Source organism: Tasmannia lanceolata, unplaced genomic scaffold (assembly GCF_043159265.1).
Source record: "Tasmannia lanceolata isolate RefF3 unplaced genomic scaffold, GAP_Taslan_0.1 ptg000003l, whole genome shotgun sequence".
NCBI lineage: Eukaryota > Viridiplantae > Streptophyta > Magnoliopsida > Canellales > Winteraceae > Tasmannia > Tasmannia lanceolata.
The window spans coordinates 49,162,149-49,170,017 of record NW_027518680.1 but is presented as its reverse complement, the minus strand read 5'-3'; positions in this window follow the sequence as shown (position 1 = coordinate 49,170,017).

Sequence of the window (7,869 nt, the reverse complement as noted above, 5' to 3'; positions counted from 1 at the left end):
CCACAATGACTGAATCTGGGAATTTCTTCTTTTACTGCTCATTGTTTGAGGCTCTGATGTCTTTAGCAGGTCTGAACAATTTATCTTTTGCCTTTCTGTGATTCCTAAGCCAGGATCCACTCTGGTTTTTCTTTTCATTTCGAAAGGTGTACACCCATTCTTTTCAGTGCCAAACAATTTTGGACCTTGAAAGAAAACGAATATGAATGAGGAACAGACTTCCAAGGACTCGATCAAGGAGGATTCAGATTTTTCAATAAACTTGACTGACTTTGAAGAGACTCAACATTTATTTCAAGAACTCAACTAACTTTTGATCCATTCTCAGATCTGATGTTTTATTATATTTTTTTATGGTAAGGCTTAGCCGCTCTCAGAGTAATTTTGAAGAATATGTCAAAAGGTTCTAATTTCCTCCATCAGGACTTCCGCCATGGTTATTTCCCCCTTCGAATTGCTCAGTTTCGTTGCCCCTAGCTTAGAGAGGTATCAAAGTAAGTCTCGCCAACACTACTCGGATTCCGGGATCCTACCCTTCTTTTCCATCTCATTAATTTCTCTCTTTGCAGGAAGTTATGACTATTACCTTCCAAGTTTTTGGTCTAACAAACCACTTGCCTTAACTTTTGTTTGCACTCCTTACACTGCTCAAACTTTGGAATTCTTCTTGACTAAAGAACTCCTTCTGAATCTCATCATCTCACTCTTCATGTGAAGTCCTTGCCCCTGACTAGATTGTCTTCTCAGGTTTTCAATCCAGCAGACCACTACTCTTACTTTCGCATAAGCTAATCCCTTTGGTTATTGACTTAGCAAGTACATGACTTTCACTTTTCTCTAGGCCGCCCTTTCGGGTTTTCAACCTAGTGGGTTTTCAGACTCTCGTTCTTTTCTTTTCTTTTCTATTTTTGTTTTCTTCGCCTTGAACCTTTGCTTGTTCCACCAGAAGGGCTTTCTAGGTAGGCTTGGGTTCAAAATGGTAAGATATCTCTTAGGTTCAAACGATTTCAACCGAATCTTGTCTTGTTAGATTGCTTACGTACCCCAAAAATGGAGGATCAGGTCCGCATAGTTCGCTTTTGGGATTTGTCAAAAAATGATTTAGCTTGTTAGCTTCAAAAGATTGAAAAGAAATAATTTTACTTTCCCAAAGGTTGACCGAACCTGAGTTGATCGGGTTGCCTATGTACCCCTAAAGAGCTGGGGATCAGGTCCGACGTAGTTCGGGTGCATAAATGCCCTTGGTTTATAATATGGTTGGAAGAAATATTTGGCTTAACCTTTGGCTCAAAAATTTGCAAGCGATTTTTCTGACGTTAGGATTTTGGCTATAGGCGTTAAAACTACCAAGGATGGCTTTCTGGTGTTTTGATGTGTGAGCTTCTGAAGAATAAGGTTCAACGGCTTTGAATATTTTTGTCGAGAACTTGGGCAAGACTTCAACCATAATGCTCAACTCTCATCTCGGGAGCTTGAATTTATTCTTATCTCAAATATCTTGAATTTATGCTCAAGATTCTTCATTCTCATTAGTCTCCAAATGTTGAAGACGATTTCCATATTCAATCTACCTCATTGACTCCACCATCGGGATCTTTGATCTTCTTAAGGAGTTGTTGCAGGGACTGTAAACACCCCCTTTTTTGCTCCGCTTTAATCAACAAAGAAGTTAGTGTTTTTCTATCGGTTTTCTAGTGTCTTTCATTTCCGCGTCCATCTCTTACATTTTTAAATCTTTTCGGTCATTTTCTTCATGTCTCGCGTTGTCTTGCTAAGTGTTGAAAAGGGTTATTCACGAGAATCCGAGCAAGAGAGAATTTGGACCTGCTTGGTGGGTCCGCATTGAGCGTTTGTATAGATTTTGATCAAACGGGGAGGGCCCGCATATTGTTTTAATGAAGAAATGAGTTTTGGCTTACTTGGATCCAATACTTGAAGTTGCTCGTGAGGGGGGAACTCTCTTTGATGTATCCTAATGAATCTATGGTTCGGATCATATGGAGTTAATTTCTGTGCACATCCCGTTGTGGCCTTGCAAATGAATGGTTCGAATTGCTTGTAGAAATGACTTGGGGGTGCATCCAAATTGCATAGCCTCTCATCAAATGAACAGTTAAGATCATGCTTCGAAACCAATTTGAGGGGCACAACCAAGATACATTTTGGCCCATTAAATTGGATGGTTTGGATCATCTTACGAAGCAATTTAGGGGGTACGACGCATTTACATCGTGGCTCGGCAATTGGATGGCTTGGATCATTCTATGGAATGAGTCCCACCAATTTCTGAGATTTTTTTATGCATTCGGCCACATTTGAGTTGGACCCACGATTATTTAAAACATGAAAAGAATTTACCACAAATGAGACCCGTTATTTCATTTATATTCAGTCAAATTAAGGAAAAGGGCTACTAGTGTTTTGAAATAATTGTGGGGGAACTCATGTATTTGGGCAACATTGGAGTGGGCCACTATAGTTAAAATCTTGGTCGGTCAAGCTAAAGGTAGGTTCCACTTTGGGAAAAATAATCTTATCACCTTGTAAGAAGAAAAGAAAGAGAAGTATCTTCATTTAGAAGAAATTCTTTTCAAGATATTATTCTGAAAATAAATCGATTGTTCCTAATTTATTTTTATGTTGAGTTTTGAAAAGTCAAAACGATGGTTGATTGAAAGGAACGAATTTGGGAAAGCTTCTACATTGAATATAAAATACTTTCCTTTGTAATATCTCATGAGATAAATAGCTCATTATTATTTGGAAACAAAATTTTCTTGCTCTGGAAACTCGTTATTGTGGGAAGGTCTTTTAGTATGTGGTATTTGGAAAGCCACGAAAAAAAAGAAAAGTTTCTTTTTAGGAGTGGAACGTCTGTCTCTCTTTCTTCATTTTAATTAAAGCAAGTAACTCTCTCTCCATCTCTAGAAAAAGGTCGTCTCTCTCAAATCTCTCGAGTCTGGACAACCCTCTCTCAATTTTTATCCCTCTCTGCAGCCCACTCCCACTCTCATCTCTCACATATCTCTCTCAACATCTTCTATCTCACCCTCAACAGCAGCCTCTCTCATCTCTCAAAGCTCTCTCTTCCCACCCTCTCAACATCTTCTATCTCACCCTCAACAGCAGCCTCTCTCACCTCTAAAAAGCTCAGTCTTCTCACCCTCTCAACATCTCCCATCTCACCCTCAACAGCAGCCTCTCTCATCTCTAAAAGCTCTCTCTTCTCACCCTCTCAACATCTCCCATCTCACCCTCAACAGCAGCCTCTCTCATCTCTCAAAGCTCTCTCTTCCCACCCTCTCAACGTCTTCTATCTCTCCCTTGCTCAGCAGCTCGCTCCCTCTCCCTCGCTCAACAGCTCTCTCCATCTCCACAAGCTCTCATCTCTCAAGCTCTCCCTCAACAGCAAGCTCTCTCCATCTCTCATTCTCACCCTCTCTACAGCCCTCTCTCATTCTCACCCTCACTCGGTTCTCTCTCAAAATCTCTCACCTTCACTCGGTTCTCTCTAAAAAAATCTCCCCTCTCTATAGCCCATCTCTCACTCTCACCATCCATCTTGTTTCTCAATCTCTCTCTCTCTCTCCATTGAAGTTTGATCATCCGTTGGTTCACACACTTGGGAAAGGAAAGATTATTTTTCACAAACATTGGGAGAGGCTTTCGGATTCAATCTCGGAATTTCGGCATCAAATCATCATCCGCGGTCTCTCGTGCTTTCGGATTAGGCTCCGATCGATACCAAAGGTAGGTTCATTCTTCTCATATTTTTCTAGAATTATTCCGTATTTTTTCATGGTTTTAGTATTTATGCTCATTTAATTCAATAATATATGGGTTGGCTCAAAATCGGGTTTACATGAGTGTTTCAAAGTCCGATTCGTCTCAAAATTTAATGCAATGATCTATGTAATGGGAATAAAGAACTATCGGATTGGATCAAATGTTGGATCTAAGGATTTCTAGAATTTGAATGAACTTTAAAATTTAATTTGAAATAATGACCGGGATATTAAGAAATTGGAAAAAACAGCTATCTTAGGATGATTTATTTCTAGGAATATTATAATTTTTTCTGTTCATCATATCAAAACAATGTTAAAGGACATCTTTCAAAGTCATAATTTTTTCAAAAATCATGTTTAAAAAATAGAAAACTCTTAAAAGACATCTTTTTGAAGAAGAAAAATGCAAAATATACCAAATAAGTTCTAAAATTAATGAAATTTTGTAGTAAAATAATATGATACTGATATATTCTGCCATGAATTTTTAATAATTTTAGGATTCTATTTGGTATATCGTTTGATATTTTCTTTTGAAACAACTATATTTTGTGAGGTTTTTTATTAATATCACATCATAATTAAAATTTTCAAAAATTTTACAGTAATCTTATATTGCAAATATCATATTACTGTTAAATTTTCAATTGATTTGGAATTTGTTTCCTAGGAGATGCTGTGTAAACTCATAATTTGATCTGAACCTTTAAAAATCTGAAATTGATATTAAATCGTATTTAAAATTCATGAAATTTTTACAGTAGACTATATTCATTCATATCTTATTACTTTAGAAATTTCAACTTATTTCAAATTTATTTACAATGAGTTCATTTGAAAAATCATCCATGTGATCTGAAATTGATAAAATCAATTAAAAATCGAAATTAACCAAAATCATTATGAAAATTTCCAGGGAACTTTAATTTGCTGTCACGTATTCATTCCTTAAGCCGCTGAAACAGAAATCTTAGGAGTCTTAGATTTCCTTTGTAAAATGGCCCTACTAGGATAATTTAGATGCCGAGATCGTAACCATAATCGTATGCTAATTGCGATCAATCCAGCATAATTAGAGTGTGTAAATTATAGTATGTTATTGGCTCTGAGGTCCACTGTCCACGAAAATCCTGAGAAATATGCCAGGCAATAAGATACCATAACTTACATGCTAAATTATACGAGGGTTGAGAGCACGATTCCCTTCCGTGGTAGCGATTCGAGGCCAAAATTTACGAACCATAGAGCCTTTGGTATTCCTTAGAGGTTTAGGAACCGAGAATCCTTGAAATCTGAAAATCATTAATTTCAACAAATTGAATCAATTTACCTCATGTCTTTCGGAACCGTTGGATTGCCGTTTCCATCGTAAGAACCATTAGAGCCCCATTTAGGAACACTTACGTCATGTCGTGTCCTAGGTTTTAGGGAGTCCTAGAGTTAGGAGTCCAGCCTCATCAAGGGCGTTTGCTATGGATAGCAACCGTGCCATAGATCAAGTTACACTAGTCACCCAATTTTTCTCTAGGACAAGACTAGTTACCTAGGATGTAGGTAAACTTGCATTAGTCTAAGGGACAACTTGCACTTAGATAGGATCATATAGCATCTTAGATGAAGTCCTAGGATAATAAAATCTTCAACTTGAATTAAATAACTTCTCTTAAAACTGTTGAAACAGTCAATCCAGTCTAGAGCAGTGTCCTAGATGAGTTAGGCATAAGTAGCTTAGTTTAGGTGCACCGAACTACGTCGACTCTGATCCCAGTGAGGCTTGGGTACGTAGGCAGCTTGGATGCTTGATGGCATACTAATCACGAGTCGGCTCCACACATAAGTGGGGTTTTGTATATTAATCCTTAAATTAAAAGTAATTAAATCACTTAGGACTTTCCATGAAATTAGAATTTTAGGAGAACTTTCACTTAGATTGAATTCAAACAAATTAAGAAAATTAAGATACACATTTAGGAATTACATTGAAATTAGATCTTAGGATGCATGTCACGTAGTTCGCACATTAATACAGAGTTAAATGAGCCATTTAAAAGAAATTCAAAAGAGTTAACTTTTGGAATTGAAGACCGATTATCGGGCAGGAATGGTGCATGTGGTGGTAACTCCCCATACCTTCCATTCTCGTAACCAGGTAACGAGTCTAGATTTCTGGTCAAATATGGGTCCTAGATCCCTCATCTAGGTGGCGACTCTGTCACTCTCTTTTGTGTGGAATTCGGATTGCCTTAGTGATCCCAAGTTCACGGAAAAGATGAATTAAATCACACCTTGCTAGGATCGGCGGCTTACCCCTGCCCTTATGGGTACTGGGTTGCACGCTTGTTTGCACCCTATGGCTTGGTTGCTGCCTGCTTGGTTGGGTAATTAAAATCAATAATAAAAAAGCACACGCCATTCGCGTGGGTACGAGAGACCAAGAGAGAGCGTGGCGGCTCGCGCCGTACCCCTCTCGCGGGATCGGGTCCCACAGGGACTCATCCCTTCTCCTCTTTGTTTTTCTCTCATGCTTTCCTTTCTTCTAGATGTTTTGTTTCTTTTGGGTCAAAGGAATTATCCATATTCCTTGAATGCTTGGTCTTGAAATCTCATAGCTCGGGTGCCTTTTTGACATAGGAGCTATCTCTATTCTCTGACCACTATGATAGGAAATCCCACTAAAATGTACAACCCAGGTGTTCTTTTTGGGGATCAAGTTCCATGAATATGACTTTGCATCTGAAAGTCCTATTTCAATCTCTCATCAGCTCCACTGGATATCTGATGCTTATCTCTCTTGAAATTTTCACTCTCTCGATGTCTAAAGCTGATGGAGTCTTGTTTTGCTCAACGACAGGGCATTCACCCGGTTTATCCTTATAGGATCAAGCAAGAATACTCTAAACCCCTCTAAGCAGGTTTATCAATTCCTCGCACTACTCGGAAGATAAAGTTTTGCCAATCCTTTTTTCCCGAGTTGCAAATTTCGATACCACTATCGATAGCTTCGATTTCTTCTTTGAGTGGCTATGCACGACGCTCTTCCTCTCGTTTGACCATCTTTTAAATCTTGAGGGAAATTTTGTCTGCATTCTCATCCGAGAAGGGTGTCTTTCTTTTGTTACACATCAGATCTAAGAGTGAATCACAAGAATACTGATGATGTTGGAACCAGGAGTTTATTTCAATAGAAATTTCAAGTACATGGATGATGTTTTTTTACGTGCCTCAATGAGCTCTATATTGAATTTTGACAAAGGACTGGACATTGACTCAATGAGAAAGACTGACATAAACATCATGCTAAAGTTGACATTGATACGACTAAACTTTACCAACTTTGATAGTAGAGAATTGGTGTATACCCAATGAAAGACAAGTTTCAAAACATAGGGCACTTCCTCGAAGGTAATGAACTAGCACTGAAGGTTCACAGATAGCATGCCTTCCTCCATGATAATGATGACTACAGAGTTCGATCCCGGAGTAGGAATCTCAGAAAAAGTATCCCTAAAAGGCCTAGGTTAAGTGAGGCAATAAAAGGCTATGTTGGCAATGTAAGGGAAGCAATAAATTACCTGGATCAAATGTGTTTGAAAATGATTAGTCTTTGGAGGGATAATCATCTGCTGAACTCAGACTTTTGAATTGGAAGCACATACACTAGATCCATAGTCATGGGATAAAATTTTGAACAAATCGAGATAAGAGCCATCTTGAGCATATCTATTGGTATTTTAAATTAGAAGGTCAAAGAGAGACTATCTTATGAAGGTCAAAGGAAAATAGGCAGTGATAATACGATCTACATCAACAAAGTCCTTAGTAATCCTCAATCCATAGCTTTAAGTCTTCTTTGGACATGACTGTTCTCTTTTAGGTATGAAAGACTAGGAATAATAAACACCCCTATTCTAAATAGTTTTCTTATCTCAACAATAATCATGCACTCGTGAGATAGATAGACAAGATTTAGCTAATCCAGTAGTGATCACGGTTCAAGAATGGAAAATCCATGAAGGATAACATGAATCAATTCTATGTACAATGAATCAAGAAATAGATTATGGATAAAGAACTCATAATC